This window comes from Sus scrofa, chromosome 13 (assembly GCF_000003025.6).
Source record: "Sus scrofa isolate TJ Tabasco breed Duroc chromosome 13, Sscrofa11.1, whole genome shotgun sequence".
In the NCBI taxonomy this organism is placed as follows: Eukaryota; Metazoa; Chordata; class Mammalia; order Artiodactyla; family Suidae; genus Sus; species Sus scrofa.
Window position 1 is genome coordinate 106,964,220 of NC_010455.5, and position 17,629 is coordinate 106,981,848.

General features: G+C 39.2%; 1 long non-coding RNA gene across 1 annotated transcript in view; it reads left to right on the forward strand.

The window, feature by feature from the left end:
• LOC102159187 overlaps positions 1 to 17,629 on the forward strand; it is a 104,534-nt gene that overhangs the window by 54,022 nt on the left and 32,883 nt on the right. The window lies entirely within an intron of this gene.

A 17,629-nucleotide genomic window follows, 5' to 3' on the forward strand; every position in this document is an offset into this window, starting at 1 on the left:
TAATGGCTTTTTCACTAGGACACCTATGTAGTAAAAATCTAACCTTGCCCCAGAAGAGTTCTGGTCTTTGACCTTGGCTTCTGGGAGATAATCACTAAATCTTTGAAATTACAGACATGAAAAAAATGTCTTTGTTTTCCTAGGTCTTGATTCACCCTATAATCTAACAGTATAATACATCATGGGGGCTGGCTATACCCAGGAAAACCCAACTATGTTATTTATGGTTGTGCTAGGTCAGACAACCACATGGGCAGGGAACCCATCAATCATATCTGTAATGGATCCCCAGTAAAAATGCTCAACCTTGAGACATGGGTGAATTTCCCTCGCTGGCAGCACTCCATGTGTATTGTCATATGTCGATGCCAGGAAAGTAATGTGTCCTGACTCCCTGGGGAGAGAACAATGGGAGGCCCATATCTGGTCCTTCCCTGGACTCCAACCTATCTGCTTCCTCTCTTATCTGATTTTTATCTGTATCCTTCCCTGTAATAAACTGCAACTGTGAGTGTAGCAGTTTTCAGGAGTTCATCTGAAAATTATCAAATTATCAAATTATCCCTACAAACTTGCTGTTGGTGTCAGAAAGAGGAAAATCTTGAGTTTTCTGTGTGCCCTCTATTTTATAGCTGGCTAAACTCTTCACAGTCTCACTCTTAATTTTTATTTTAATACACACTCATATCATATCTGGATTACTTAATGGCAGTAGAATTCGTGGAAGCAGGGACATATGTTACCTCCTACTTTACCCACTTCCATAGTGTTTTAAATTTTTATAATTAGACATTACTTTATAAGAAAAACATTTAGAAATTTAAGCTTTTCAGCATTACCCCTTTATCAAGCAAGAAATAGTGTGGAGAAGGAAAATGATCTACAAAGATAACAGAAATAGTTGAATCTGGAAACCAATCACAGAAATACATAATTAAGGTGAAATTATGCACTATACATTATAATTTATTTTAATCCTTGGCAATATTTTAAAGAAGAATATTGAATGGGGTGTATAATGTGCCTGATTTTAATAGTAATTAGGTCATTTAAACTATAATTAGAATTTTACAAGAAATCAACATAATTTCTCTAAATGTGCACACTGAGTCGTAATATTGCTTTATGGAAACCACATCAGAAAACTGTTTAAATAAAGCTTGGGAAGTTTCATGATTTTATGTATATATTGGGCAAAATAGAGTTTTTCAGTCTGAAAATAAACCAAACTCCTCTCTAAATACCAAATTTGGGACTAAAATAAAATAAGTATTTGGAAATAGAATTGGGAGATAGTAGAGTTTAAGAAGCATGGAGAATACTAATATAAAATAAAATGAAATGAAATAAGTATCTGCTCATTTCTCCATTCCCTCTCCCTCTCCTTTTTGGGAGGTAAGGGTAAGATAGGGCCCTGCATTTTGGCCAAAGGTGGAACTGTTTCATGATGTCACAGATAAATCTGTGTCAGAGGCAAATTGAGCAAAGGCCATTGATTCATAAACTGGGTAAGGGAACCCATCTGTCATCACTTTCATTTCAGCAGGAGTTTTAAAGTGGTAGAAAGAAGAATCTGTTTATAGAAAAAAGAGAGGAAGCAATCTCTGATTGGCAAGCTTTCTCTTAAACGGTGAGATATTTGAAAGTGAGGGAGACTTGCTGCTTGGACTCCAGGCACACTTGTCATTTCTTGGTGGGCTTCAGGGGGCAAATGAGCCATCCAGGGACATTTCCAAAGAGGAAGATGTATTTATATTATGGTAGGGGTGTTCTGTAGCTGACCTTTTCCTGGAAGAAGTAGGGACCCATAGGATCCTTTTTATGAGGTCAGATTATCATACCGGTCCTAGTTGGGGGTGGGCAGGAGTGGCTACCATGGCAGACAGTTTCTCAATGAAGACAGAGTTGGACAGCTATGAACTGTTATTCTAGGTGGAATCATGTTTTCTTCTCCCCTTTCTACCTTTTCTCCTGCCATATCCTCCCCATTCACTCTGTACCCATCACTTTGACCTTCCTGCTGGTCCTTAAGCATAGGACACCAGTTCCTGCCCTGGAGACTCTGGTCTCTCTCTTTTCTCTCCATGAAATGTTCTCCTTCCTGGAAACCTTCTCCCCTTCACATGGCTCCATCTTCTTGTTACTCAGGCCTTCTTAGTTACCTCTTTTAAACCAGCCACTTAAAGGAAGGGAAGTGAAAGAAAGAATCTATATTCAAATATGCTTAGGTACGCCTAGCGATATTCCAGAAGTACCTGAGACCCCTTCTGGGAAGGGGCAGTGGCAACAATCTGGGAACATGGAGGTGAGCAATGGAGGGGCGATTTACCATGTATCTTTTTATGTGTTCTGACTTTTTGACCATGTACATGAATCACATATTCTAAATATTTTTTTAAAACTGAAAGTACATTAACATGAACAGCAGCCACTTAGCCAGTCATCATTACTAGATCTGTGTGTGTGTTTGCCTGAAAATAAATTTTTTCCACCTTCATGGTTAGTTAATAACTCTGAATCTAGAAGTATATGTCTGACTATAGATGTCCAAGTTGAAAATGATTTTAGCATAGAATTTTGAATAACTTTTCTTCGTTTTTTTCTAGTATATGATGTTCCTGATAATAAATTGAATTCTCTCTTTTTTTTCTTTTTTTGTGGGAGACCTGTCTTTTCCCCCTTCCTTTTATGGATGCTTTTAGGACCACTTCTTTATCTCTAATGGTTTTTCTGATTTTTGAAATTGTGATAAAATACAAATAGAATAAAATTTACCATGTTAACCACCTTTAAGTGTACAGTTCAATGGTATTAAGTACATTCATATTCTTATACAACCATCACACCAAACATTTCCAGAACTCTTTTCATTTTGCAAGACTGAATCCATTAAATATTAACTCCTCACTCTCTCCTCCCCCCAAATCCCTGGCAACCACCACTCTTTCCATCTCTATGAATTTGGCTATTCTAGGTACCTCATGTAAGTGGAATCATACAGTATTTTATACCTTGTGTTTTTATAGCACTTTTTTTTTTAGCATTTTCTTATTTATTCATTTGTTTATTGTTTGTCAACTCCAGTGCATTTTAAGTCCCATATGGAAGCAGCTCCTTCCTCCCTCCCTCCCTTCCTTCCCCATGTCCCTCCTTCCCTTCCTCTTTCCCTCCCTCCCTCCCTACTTTCTTTCCTGCTTGCTTGTCTTTTCTTTCTTTCTTTCCTGCTTGCTTGTCTTTTCTTTCTTTCTTTCCTGCTTGCTCGTCTTTTCTTTCTTTCTTTCTTTCTTTCTTTCTTTCTTTCTTTCTTTCTTTCTTTCTTTCTTTCTTTCTTTCTTTCTTTCTCTTTCTTTCTTTCCTTCTTTCTTTCTTTTTCTTCCTTCCTTCCTTCCTTCTTTCTTATAAGCATTTGTGTCCTTACCAGCTATGGAAGTAGAGGTCATGAGGTATGAATGCTATAATGACAGGTTTGTGTGTGTGAACAGGGGTAGACTCCCACTGCTTTTCTGATTATCCCTGTGTCCTTAGCATTGAGAGCAATGCGTGGAACAGAATGGAAGGTGAGTTGATGAATGTTAAACAGTACCCATCATGGCAGTTCTTTCTGGAGAGGAATTTTCTATGCCACTTTTTCAGAAGAGGTTTTAACCTGGTATACATTTAACATGTCATCAACCACCTGAGATATGGGATGGGCTTGGATTTTCGCTCTTGCGTGAATTTCTGACTTGCTGTCTTTATAATATTATGATGGAACAACCAAAACAAGTCCTCATTTTGTATAATTAGGATCAAATTACCACTGTAAGACAGTTTGGGGAAAATTCTTATGATGCTAAAGCAAGTGGAATTTCTTAATTGACAAAGAACTGGTTCTCTTTATCTCCTCTCTTGTCTTGAAGCAGATTATTCCACAGTCATCAGATAAACACCAGCTTATCCTCTACTTAGTAGAACCTTGCCAATGATCTTGTTAGAGTGCCAATCCTCCTTTCTTTCTGGGGTATATTTAGACTGGGGGGAGGGCGAAGGTGTCGGTAGCATTTTCTTAAAGGGATAGATACTGAATATTTTAGGCTTTGTGAACATATGACTTCTGTCCTAATTATTCAGCTCTGCTATTATAGCAAGAAAGTACCCGAGACAACAGAAATAGGTAAAGGAATAAGCATGGCTGTGTTCCAGGAACACTTTTTGATAGATACTGAAATTGTAATTTTTATGTGTTATGAAATAGTCTTCTTTCAATTTTTTTTCCTACCCATTGAATCAAAATCATTCTTAGCTCATAGGCTATATAAAAATAGGCTATGAGCTTGATTTGGACCTTTAAGGAAGGTTTTACCTGTGAAATGTAAACCATAATTCCCAGATAGTGCAGGGCACACAGAAGACAACATATAAATGCTCACATTTCTTTCAGTGTAAGTGTTCTTGGAGCCAACAGGAAGGAAAGATCGTTGTTAAGTGAGAGGCAACCACTATGTATGTAAACACAGGGGTACACTAAAACATGCTACTACCAGGGTAATAACTTTAGCTTCATTGCTAAAAGAAATTAGTCTGGGACTAAAATAAGATACTAACTAAAAATCTTACATTGTGCAAAGTGGAATAAGCTGTTGCCTTCTTACTAGAAAAGAAAAATATCACATCAAATTGTATGGAAAAATGTATCAAGAAACATATCATGTCAAACTCTTGTACAAAGAGTTGGTGCACATATATAAATTCTCATTATTGCCCTTGGTATTCTTTAGACTCACTCAGCCTAAGGATTAAATCTACAACACTCTACAAGAATTTAGTGTCTATACCACAAGAGTTTAAAGATGGATAGCCAAGGCAAAGAGTAGTTAGGAAGCTTGCCTAAAGCCACACAGCTACCGCATGCCTGATTTAGACTCTGGCAGTGTGACCCTAGAACTTGCTCTTATCACCCCTGTGCTCTTTAAGTCATCACACCTTTTAATTTTCACGCTAATAATATTCTTTCTCTCCAAGGGAAATCGTTTACTCTATAAAAAGAGAGAGTTTAAAAATATTTCACCTCCTTCAATAAACTGTGACACACAAACATTCAAGTTTTAAGTACAGTCTATAATATTCTCATCAGCCAGGCATAGTGAGTCCTAACAAAGACCTACTCAGGGAAACCACTTGGGTTTTACACACAGATCAAAAATATCCTTTTTAGAAGGATGCTTAGAATGTGTTTGGTTGTTTTGTTTTGTTTTGTTTTTTGGTAAAAACATAGGATAAAAATACATTCTTCTATAGAACTGCTCATTTTGCCAGGTTTCATAATATTGTGAAGCATGATTAAATAATATTTCAAATTGGTGCTAGTAAAATACCTCTTAGATGGAAATGTTTCCATGTAAAAAGCTAAGCAAATGTCCATGTTATTTTTGAGTACTGATTGTAGAATATAATGCAGGAGCCGTCGACTCTTGGAGGAAGGATGTTGGTGGAAAGTCTCTTCTAGAACTTTGAGTATAGGGGCTGGCAGGCAAGCGTCTTTGGCAGTTTAAGAGATTTTCTCTTCATTAAACATACCTGGGAAACTGTTATAAAGACATGAGAGGAGTTCCTGTCGTGGCGCAGCGGAAATGGATCCAACTGGGAATGATGAGGTTTCGGGTTCGATCCCTGGCCTCACTCAGTGGGTTAAGGATCCAATGTTGCTGTGAGCTGTGGTGTAGGTCGAAGAGGCGGCTTGGGTCTGGCATTGCTGTGGTTCTGGTGGAGGCTGGCAGCAACAGCTCCGATTAGACCCCTAGCCTGGGAACCTCCATATGCTGTGGGTGCTGCCCTAAAAAAAAGACAAAAAGACAAAAAACAAAACAAAACAAAACAAAAAAAGACATGAGAAACTGTGGTAATAATGATTTCTTTTTTCCCAGTAGTTAATATATTTTTTTAATCTCATAGTTTATCATTTCCGTTGATAAGTTTAAAAAAAAAAGCTGATATAAGTTAACCTGGAGTAGTAAGGATAAAATTAGACAGAAAATGCCACTTTTTGATGAGGCAGTTTATCAGTGTGCTTTCTTCTCATATTTAAAACTACTTCCGTATCTTCAGTCGTTTCTATCCTAAATAATAAGGACAGCTTTTTAAAAATTTTTTTATTTATTATGATGTTTTTTATGCCTGTACCTGTAACATGTGAAAGTTCCCAGGCCAGAGATTGAATCTGAGCTGCAGCTGTGGCAACACTGAAAACTTTAACCCACTGTGCCAGGCTGGGGTTTGAACCCATGCCTCAGCAGCTGCAAGAGCTGCTGCAGTCAGATTCTTTTTTTTTTTTTTTTCTTTTTAAGGCCGCACCATCGGCACACGGAGGTTCCCAGGCTAAGGGTCAAATTGATGCAGCTGCAGCTGCTGGTCTACACCAAAGCCACAGCAATGCCAGATCCGAGCCACGACTGTGACCTACACCATAGCTCACGGCAACGCCAGATCCTTAACCCACTGAGTGAGGTCAGGGATTGAACCTGCGTCCTCATGGATACTAGTCGGTTTTGTTAACGCTGAGCCATGATGGGAACTCCTGCAGTCACACTCTTAATCCACTGTTCTATGGCGGGAACTCCAAATAAGGATATCTTGGACTTATGCTACACTGTGTAATTTATGAGGCATTTTTATATGTGTGAACTAAGTTTATCTACTCAACACTGATAGGTATTTTTTTTCTCTTGAAAGTTATTTTTATTTTTGTATTTAAAATTTTTTTAATAAAAAAATTTTGTTATGATTGATTTACAATGTTCTATCATTTTCTGCTTACAGTAAGATGACCCAGTCTATTCTTTTTCTCGCATTATCCTTCATCATGTTCCATCAAAAGTCATTAGACATATAGTTCCCTGTGCTATGCAGCAGGATCTCATTGCCCATTCACTCCAAATGCAACAGTTTTCATCTACTAACCCCAGACTCCCAATCCATCCCATTCTCTCCCCCTCTCCCCTGGCAAACATGAGTCTGTCCTACTGTCCATGATCTTTCCTGTTTTGTAGGTAGATCATTTGTGCCATATTTTAGACTCCACACATGAGATATCATGTAGTGTCTGTCTTTCTCTTTCTGATTTACTTCACTCTTGTTCTATCTATGTTGCTGCAAATGGCATTATTTTGTCTTTTTTTATGGCTGAGTAGTATTCCATTGTATCTATGTACCGCATCTTTCTAATCTATTCATCTGTCATGGACATTTAGGTTGTTTCCATGTCTTGGCTATTGTGAATATTGCTATGATGACTATAGTGCTATGATGTAACTTTTTCAATGAAAGTTTTGTCTGTATATATGCCCAGGAGTGGGATTGCTGGGTCATACAGTGGTTCTATATTTAGTTTTCTGAGGTGTTTCCATAGCGTTTTCCATAGTGGTTGTACCAATTTACATTCCCACCAACAGTGTAGGAGGGTTCCCTTTTCTCCACATCCCCTCCAGCATTGCTATTTGTTGACTTGTTAGTGTTGGTCATTCTAACTGGTGTGAAGTGATACCTCATAGTAGTTTTGATTTGCATTTCTCTAATAATTATTGATGTTGAGTATTTTTTCATGTGCCTGCTGGCCATCTGTATGTCTTCTTTGGGGAAATGTCTGTTAGGTCTTCTGCCCATTTTTCAATTGGGTTGTTTGTTTTTTGGTTGTTGAGTTGTATGAATTGTTTGTATATTTTGGAGATTAAACTTTTGTCAGTTGAGTCATTTGCAAAAATTTTCTCCCATTCTGTGGGTTGTCTTTTGTAATGGTTTCCTTTGCTGTGTGCTAGGGTCCAGCCCCGGCGGTCAGGGGATTTCCCGAAGAGGAGGAGAGGCAGGCGCAGGAATAACAGAGAAGCAGACACTCTCTAGTAGTGCTCAAGCAGTCTCAAATTTATTGGTGAACAGTGGCAACTTATATAGGAAAAAATTTAAGCTTACATCAGCAGTATAAGATCAATATCTTGAAATGTTTCCAGAGTTACAGATTAAATTTAAAGATTAAGAAGCACATGTTCCAAAAATTATAGATTAAGTTTACAGATTACAAAAGGGGCATGATCTGTGTAAAATACACCCTAAACCCATTAAAGAGTAAACAAGCAGAAAGCTAGAGGCACATACAGGTCACAAACAACCTTGTAAATGTCATAGTACACCTCATTGTCCTTTAACACAAATGTCTATTTACTACCTAGCAACAATCTTACTTTAACTTCTAACATTATGATAGATTTTTATACTTATGCAATAAAGTAATGATCATCATCAATTCCTAATGCCTACATACTATATTGTAAAAACTAAATAATTGTGCTGCCTAAATAAAGCATGCCAATATTATCTAAGATCATCATATGAAAAAACAGAAACCTCCCCAGAAGCTATTATTTTGGAAGTAGACAGCACGGAGCCATAGCTCCAAAGATAAACTAAAGGCTAACAAACAAAAATAGGTTGAAGCTTAAATAGAGAATAATAAATTCCTTTCTTAAGGCAAAAAGAACACAGAGTTAAGGCATAGTAAGCAAGGCATGGATCAATTATTAAAAACAAAAGAACAGGAGTTCCCGTCGTGGCGCAGTGGTTAATGAATCCGACTAGGAACCATGAGGTTGCGGGTTCGATCCCTGCCCTTGCTCAGTGGGTTAACGATCCAGCGTTGCCATGAGCTGTGGTGTAGGTTGCAGACGCGGCTCGGATCCCGCGTTGCTGTGGCTCTGGCGTAGGCCGGTGGCTACAGCTCGGATTCAACCCCTAGCCTGGGAACCTCCATATGCCGTGGGAGCGGCCCAAGAAATAGCAACAATAACAACAACAACAACAACAAAAAAAAAAGACAAAAAAAAAAAAACAAAACAAAAAAAACAACAAAAACAAATGAACAGAAGCCAAAGGTATGTATCTCCAGGCACTGGTCTCTAATGCCGGGTGGGAGTTTTGAGGCCTAGTAGGTGTGCTGTTTTGCAGAGCCTTCTTCAGAATCTCCTGGACTTTGTCATCAGGCGGATTCCTTTCTTACAGCACGGCTCCCAGCAGCTGTGCAGAAGCTTTTGAGTTTAATTATGTCCCATTTGTTTATTTGTATCTAATAAGGAGGTGGATCAAACAAGATGTTGCTATGATTTATGTCAAAGTGTATTTTTGCCTATGTTTTCCTCTAGGAGTTTATAGTATCTGGCTTTACATTTATGTCTTTAATCCATTTTGAATTTATTTTTGTGTATGGTTTTAGACAGTGTTCTAATTTCATTCTCTTGCATGCAGTTGTCTAGTTTTCCCAGCACCATTTATTGAAGAGACTATCTTTCTTCCACTGTATGTTCATGCCTCCTTTGTCATAGATCAATTAGCCATAGGTGTGTGGGTTTATTTCTGGGCTTTCTATCCTGTTCCATTGATCTATATTTCTGTTTTTGTGCCAATACCATACTGTTTTGATGACTGTAGCTTTGTAGTAGTGTCTGAAGTCAGGGAGCCTGATTCCTCCAGTTCTTTTTTTTTCTTTTCAATATTGCTTTGGCTATTTGAGGTCTTTCGTGTTTCCATACACATTTTAAAATATTTTTTTCTAGTTCTGAAAAGAATGTTATTGGTAATTTGATAGGGATTTTATTGAATCTGTAGATTGCCTTAGGTAGTATTGTCATTTTGACTATATGGATTCTTCCAATCCAAGAACATGATATATTTTTCCCTCTATCTCTGTCATTGATTTCTTTCATCAGTGTCTTATAGTTTTCAGAGTACACAGATCTTTTGTCTCTTTAGGTGGGTTTATTCCTAGGTATTTTATTCTTTTTGATGCAGTAGTAAATGGGATTGGTTCCCTAATTTCTCTTTCTGATCTTTCATCGTTTGTATATAGAAATGCAATTGATTTCAGTGTATTAATTTTGTATCCTACGACTATCCAAATCATTGATGTGCTCTAATAGTTTTCTGGTAGTGTCTTTAGGATTTTCTAGGTATAGAATCATGTCATCTGCAAACAGTGATAGTTTTACTTCCTCTTTTCCAATGTGGATTCCTTTTATTTCTTTTTCTTCTCTGATTGCCATGGCTAGGACTTCCAAACCTGTGTTTAATAACATTGGTGAAGGAAGGACATCCTTGTCTTTTTCCTGATCTTAGTGGAAATGCTTTCATTTTTTTACCATTGAGAATGATGTTAGCTGTGAGTTTGTCATAAATGGCCTTTATTATATTGAGGTAGTTCCCCTCTATGCCTACTCTCTGGAGCGTTTTTATCAGGCTGATAGGTATTCTTGCTCCTTTTTATGGATAAGGAAATTGAGAAAGAGTAGGTGAACCTGTTAGGATAATTTTCTTCATATTCTCTCATTTTTTTGAAATGGATCATTTTATTTCCTAGAGTCTTGTAAGAAGACATAGCAGAGAAATGAGAGCATGATTCATATTCTGTAAATATTCCTGGTAAGTATATAAAGATATTTAACTCTAGGAAGGATAGAAGAATAAATACTGTTATTTGTCCTTTGACTTATTTTTATTTCTCTTAATAGTATTAGCCACCATCTATTGAGTTCTATGGTAAGCTTTACAAAAATCTTCTAATGTACATTACCACATTTAATCATTATAAAACCCTAAATGGTGGGTATATAATACAGATGTGGAAACTGAAGCTTGGAAGTATTAATTTATTCCAGATCATACATCCAGTAAATGGCTAAACAGAGTTCATCCCAGGCCATCTGACCTTAAAACTTGAGCTTTTCTATGTTCTCTGCTAATTCTTTAGAATAATAATACGATATTCTGTATTTTCTTTAGCTATGTCATTTTATGGCCCCTGAAAGGGAACTGAGTTTTCTATATCTTATATAAAAACTAAATAATTTTTAAAAATCCGAGATTGGTTTTACGTTATGTTGTCATTGTCTTTTTTCTTTTTAAATTTTTGTTTGTTTGTTTGTTTCTGATAACATTATTTGCTCTGGAGGTTAGAAAGATGAGGCTACAAAAAGGCAAATATGAGAAGCTTCTACGTACTGGTTTCCATTTGGGGATGTAGGGTGTGGCACCTGGCACACACAGGAGAAATGAGATTAGGTAGCTAGAAGAGACAATATTGAAAAAGTAGGTGGGTTCTGACCAATAAAACCTTAGTGAAAAGTTTCCCTAAAAATGAGTCAGGCTTAAGACAAGACTAGGCAGATCCCATGGTGTCTTACTTATTAGGGGCCAAGTGCTCTCCTAAGACTCTTAACAATAGCCCCTGATCTTAAAAAGCATGACTCCCAAGTGAGGGTACCAACAGTTGGGAAAGATTTGGCCAACTCTACCCACCTTGAATATGGCAGAACTAGGTCTCAAACTCAAATCTTTTAAACAAAGCTCCAGGTGGCCTTGCTTCCCTGGATCCCAAGCACTCAGGACCTGCGAGTTTCCCTTGGGAGCCAGAGAAGGGGTGCTCTGCCACCTGTTCCTGAGCAGGCAGTGCTCCCCCACCACACCACCAAGCTCTGCCCTGTCAGTGGACTTCCCTTTTGTCTCCTTCAGCAAGTTGTGCAGGAGCCACTGCTGACTCAGGCACAGTAAGGTTTGAAGGGCTAGAGCTAGTATGTCAGTGTTTTAAGGTAAAGGAAGACTTATGGTATTTGATTAGCAATACCTCCCCCTGGCCCAACCCAAGAAAAGAATTCTGGATGGAGTGATATATGACTTAGAGTGAGAAATGGGGTTGAGAGGAAGGAGAAATTGTTTTTGGGAAGAAGTTCATCTTTAGGCTGGAATCAGCAGAACTGGATTTTTTTTTTTTTTTTTTTTTTGTCTTTTTGCTATTTCTTGGGCCGCTCCCGCGGCATATGGAAGTTCCCAGGCTAGGGGTTGAATCGGAGCTGTAGCTGCCAGCCTATGCCAGAGCCATAGCAACGCGGGATCCGAGCCACGTCTGCAACCTACACCACAGCTCACGGCAACGCCGGATCATTAACCCACTGAGCAAGGGCAGGGATCGAACCTGCAACCTCATGGTTCCTAGTCGGATTCGTTAACCACTGCACCACGACGGGAACTCCAGAACTGGATTTGAGACCAGGCTGTACAGTTCCTTAGACTCTGTGATCATGTCCAAATTATTTAACTTCTCTAATTCCTAGCTTCCTGATCTGTAAAATGGGCTAATAATGAAATCCACCTCAGAGGGTTGTTGTGGCAATTACATAATCTCATGTGTGTGAAGCATGTTGTTTGTTATATGAGAATTGCTCCATAAATATTCACATTAGTTTTGGCCTTGGATGGTCAAGTTGACTTAGGAGCTGGCATTGGGGCTGGTTCAAATGCAAAACCAAACATAACCAACTATAAACAGATGGATAGAATGCAACGGTTAGTTAGCAAAGGTGCCTAACTAAAAATAAGCCCACCTAATTCCTCATATCTACCTGTAAGTTATTTTATTCGTGACCTTTTCTTGTGTTCTCATATGTGGCACACCATTCTTTATGGGGGGATTTTTATATAATGATGACAACTGTTCAGCGTTTTTCTTACATGTAAATTTCAAAAAAAAAATTGATTTTAACATGAGAGTTATCGCCAATACTAATTTTTACCATCTGTCAGAATATAGTTTGAGACATATAGTCAATACACATTCTAAATATTCTCTAGTCAATACACACTCTAAATATTCTCTAGATATCCTCACATTCTGGAGATTCTTAGAATTTAGGGTGCATTAGAATCACTAGGGAGGTTCTGGTTAAGAATTCCATTTACTCTAAACCAGCTATAATGGAAAAAATGAAAATCATTATATATTAAAAAAAAAAAAATTCCATCTCATGGGCCCCTCTCCCAGAGTCCTGGGTGCAGAACATTGAGGATGGAGCTTAGGCAACTGTATTTTAAATAAGCACTCCCAAGTGGCCTGTTGTGAGTGGTAAGAGACGCTCATTTTCAAAATTCTTTTCTGTTAACATTTTTCAAGTCTGAGGAGAAACAATGTTTACCTGGCCCAGAGTTTACCAGTTTTCCCCAGCCTCATTCTCCTTTCAGTAACCTCAATTCATAAAATTCAATGGCCCAACCTAGATTTGCATGTCAAAGAACAATTTACCTCCCAGGCACCTCCAGGGACCAAGACCCAAACTTTAAAATACTTAGAAACTGGCATTTGAATCTCAAATGAGACATTTTTCTCACTATTCCCAGGCTTAAAGCATCCCTACACATACATAATTCGAAATCACTCTTTTCTGAGTGAGGCATTTTGTAACTGTTATTTTTTAAACTTTAGACTTCATTTTCTTTTCTCTTTTTTTCCCAGAAAGACCTGACTAATTCTTGTCTCCGAGTTAAGATAAAATGAAAGACAGGTCATGTACACTGTACGATGTCATTGGGTGATGGTAATTAAGTCTTTAGAATGATTAGATGAAAGCCCCTCAGGGGTACTTCCATTGTCAGCAGCACAGCCACAGCGAGGATGCAGGCTGGTGTTGGGGATGGTGGGCTCAACTCAAAGTGGTTTTTTTTTTTTTTTTTGCCATGAATCCCTGGGATCTTGCATTTCAGATTTCATTTCTTTCCTCAAGTAAGTACAAGAACAAAGCCTCTTCCCATCCCTTAATCAAAAGTCATAATACTGTGACTCTTCTCTGGGTCACCCAGAGAGTGTTTTAAAGCCAGGCCCTTAGATTCAGGGATACATTGTGAATTGGACCATGAGTTAAAAGCAGAAGAGATGCTTTTACCTCAGATCAATTACTGTGTGATTTGGCCTATTTGAGTTTTGATTCCAGGAGTTGTTATAAGAACTGATGAGATAATATTTAAAACACATGCATATGCAAAGTACTTAGCACATTATAGGTAATCGATGAATGAATCAATTACCTACCACTGTATTTACCAAACCTAGAGGCTAAGGCAGTATAACTTCTATGGTAAAAGATCTGGGCTTCCAATGGCAAATTAGATCTGAAAGCATAATGGGTCTAGGATTTGTTCTTAAAGGCCTCATATGATTTAATCTTTGAAGTATTTTGTCCTGTGGAAAAAAGTAAGAGAAAAAAAAGGTGGTTTGGAAAGCTGGCAGAAAGCTCAGCTGAGCTAGACTTGGTAGCAAAAGCCAGCATTGGAGAGGATTCTTGGAGAGGCAGCCTGTAATTAACTGTGAGGGCAATGAATCCTCTTAAACATCCACATGTTATAGAGTGCTTGTTGTTTTCGGCACCTCCTTGCTATCATTTTCTCTTTCTTGGGTCAGTTATCCATATGTTGAGTTGCTTTGAAAATTTAGCCAATGAGCATAAGCCCTTCTTGTATGAAGTCAGGAGCATTGTAACAGAGGAGATGCCAGGTTACTTAATTCATCCGGATAACTCTTCAGAATCCTTTGTGACTTTGCATGGATTTGATCTGCATAGATGGCACATCTGGAATAAAGTGACAGCTTTCTAAAGACTCCCTTTTTAATAATGTTCTAGGGCCCAGAGAACTAATTACTTAGCCATCAATCAAATGTGTCTTTCTCAGTTGTATATTTTGCCGTTCCAAAGGATGGCAGTTGGCAAACTTGTTAGTGCATGTGAATCTAGGTACAGCAAACATTTCTAGAACGGATTCTTGTCTGTGGTTAGGCATGGTACTGCTCTTAAATATCTTCGTACCAATCTACCTGGGGACTCGATTCAGTTAATACTGAAGTCCTATTTTGTGGCAGTCAAATGCCGACATTGCGTTTCACTGGGGGCAGGTGTGCATTTCATACCACAAACACAGGTGTTCAAGAAGTGCACATTTTCTACACTGGGGAGAAGGAGCAGATAGGTCACATTTAGAAGGTGTTCCCTCTTGCCCTGGACCTTCCCCCGGTCAACCAGAAAGGCGGGTCATTTGTTCTGCTTCATCCCTTCCAGGGAGGATTATGACACTTTCCAAAAGAAGTCACAGTAAATCTTCCTGGATTTTGTTTCCAAAAGCCTAAGCCAAGGTTAACAAATCGAAGCACTCAGAAGGGTCTGGCAGATAAAGTAATGGGAGGAGTGCACTGGATGGGTCTGTGGTGACCTGGAGGGCATGTGGTTTGGATAAAGAAGGCAGCTGCCCTGCTGCCCCAGCTTTTGTTCTGTGGGACGTGAGCCCAGAGAAGCCAGACTTCCATTTTTTTTTTTTTTTTTAAGGAAATCCAACTTTTAATACAGAGGGCCTACTTGGGCTAAAAGAATCAGATGAAGAGATAGTTTTCTCCGAGATGAAAAAGGGATTTCTCCTGGGTCCAGAAAGGAAAGTAATTTTGTGTCTCCATAGAAACAGGGATCTTCACTCACAGCCTTGTGGGCAGCCCCTGGGTGAGTTAAGGGGGGAGGGGTGACTTCACCACGACCGAGGGAGGTGGGACCCTGGGCACTGAGATTCCCAGGGAAGCCTCCAAAAATTTCAGTCAACAAATAAATGAGCTTCAGTGTAGAATCCCATTTTAAGGGAAGAGAAGAAACTACGTATATGTGTATGTGTGTGTATATGTATGTGTATATATATATGTATATATATATATTAAAGTGTTTAATTGCTTGCATAGTTGAATTATATCAAGGTGCCTATAGCAGAGTGGTTAAACATAAACGGGTTTCAGTTACTGAGTTCAAATCATGAATCTCAAATTTACTTGCTGTGTATCTTGAGGAAACATATGTAAACCCTCAGTGCATCAGTTTCTTCATCTTTAAAATGGGAAGGTACTTAATAGTACTAAGCCTACCTCAGTATGATGAAAATTTAAGCAAATGCTATGTGTATATTGGTATGTTGAACGTGCAGGACTCATGAGATACAGCTAGAAACCATCTTTATTTTAATTTCCCACTGTCATTTTAAAACTTATTAAGGGAGTTCCCATCGTGGCTCAGTGGTTAATAACCCAACTAGCATTCATGAGCATGTGGGTTCAATCCCTAGCCTTGCTCAGTGGGTTAAGGATGCGGCATTGCCGTGAACTGTGGTATACGTCACAGACGTGGCTTGATCCCGCGTTGCTGTGGCTGTGGTGTAGGCCGGCAGCCACAGCTCTGATTCAATCCATAGCCTGTCAACCTCCATATGCCTCGGATGCAGCCCTAAAAAAGACAAAAAAACAAAAGATAAATAAATAAATAAATAAAAATTTAGTAATTAGGGAAGTCCTTCTGCTGCTGCTGGTTAGAAGCACAGGCTGATGGATGAATTTTCAGCTTCATTTTATTTTATTTTTTTGTAATTAAATGATTTTTATTTTTTCCATTATAGTTGGTTTATCAGCTTCATTTTAGATATTAAGATTTTTCTGATTTCAAGATTGCCAACACCACCTCAATTCTGAAAATGGTGTGATCCCATAGAACGATAAAAGCTCCAGATTTGAGTTTTAAGTTCGATGTTTCCCTCTCTCTCATCCAGATGGGAAGTGAGGGAAGGTAAAGCTCTCATTTGTTTGCTTCTGCTAAGATGACAGTGTGCACCCTGGTTGGGCAGTTAAGACTACTCCCAACCATTTTTATACAACCTTTGGGGTCCCCACGGAGACTCTCCTGCCGGTGCACGAGGTGCGTTGACCTCCAGCCAGCCACTTCCTCCCTCAGTTCCCAGTCTCTCTCTCTCTTTTTTTTTGTCTTTTTAGGGCTGCGCCCACAGCATATGGAGGTTCCCAGGCTAGGGGTCTAATCAGAGTTACAGCTGCCGGCCTACGCCACAGCCACAGCAATGCAGGATCCTTGACCAACTGAGCAAGGCCAGGGATCGAACCTGCAACCTCATGGTTCCTAGTCGGATTCATTTCCGCTGCAGAGGCCTGGCCATGCAGTCTTGTCATACATGTTAGAGTGTGATCTTTATCCTAAAGGCAAGGGATTCTATATTTTGCAAATACAGCCCTAACGACCCTGAGGATAACAGGTTGGAAGTGAGAGGAGTAGAATGAGCTGGAAATAGATTATTCAGTCAACCAGGTGAGAGAGGCATGGCTTAAACCAAGTGGTGGCAGTGATGGAGGGTGATGGGGGGAGTCAAGCAATGTCTAAGGGGTAAAATCAACAAGACTTTGGGATTGACTGCATTGCGGGGGGTGAGAAGAAACGGGGGTGGCATCAAGCAGACTTTCTGACTTGGAAACAAGATGGTTTACCATCACTGAAAAAGGAAACCTAGGAATAGTTTTGCTTGTTGGTTTTGTTTTTTTGGCCACTTTGGAGGCATGTGGAAGTTCCTGGGCCAGGGGTGGAACTCACGCCACAGGTGCCACCTGAGCCACAACAGTGACAATGCCAGATGCTTAACCTGCTGCACCACCAGGGAACTCCTTGTTTGTTTGTTTTGCTTTGTTATGAAGGATTGGGCTGAGAGTGACAAGGAAGACCATGAATTTTGAGTTAAAGCACCTTTGAGTTCTCAGTTAGTGTGGTTTTAGCTTTGCCTTTTTAGTTCTGTTCCAGCCAGCACCGCTGATTTCCCCATTCCTAGCTCAGTTCTTATTCTGTGGAAAAACTGGGTCTCCATAGACTGAGAGCCTAGGGCTGCTGCTACTCCTCCAACCCCTCAGACTTGGCTCTCCCTCCTGCATACCTCAGAGCCAGCCCAGCTGTCCAGAGCGGATCTGATGACTCAGGTGCTCTAGGCTTGT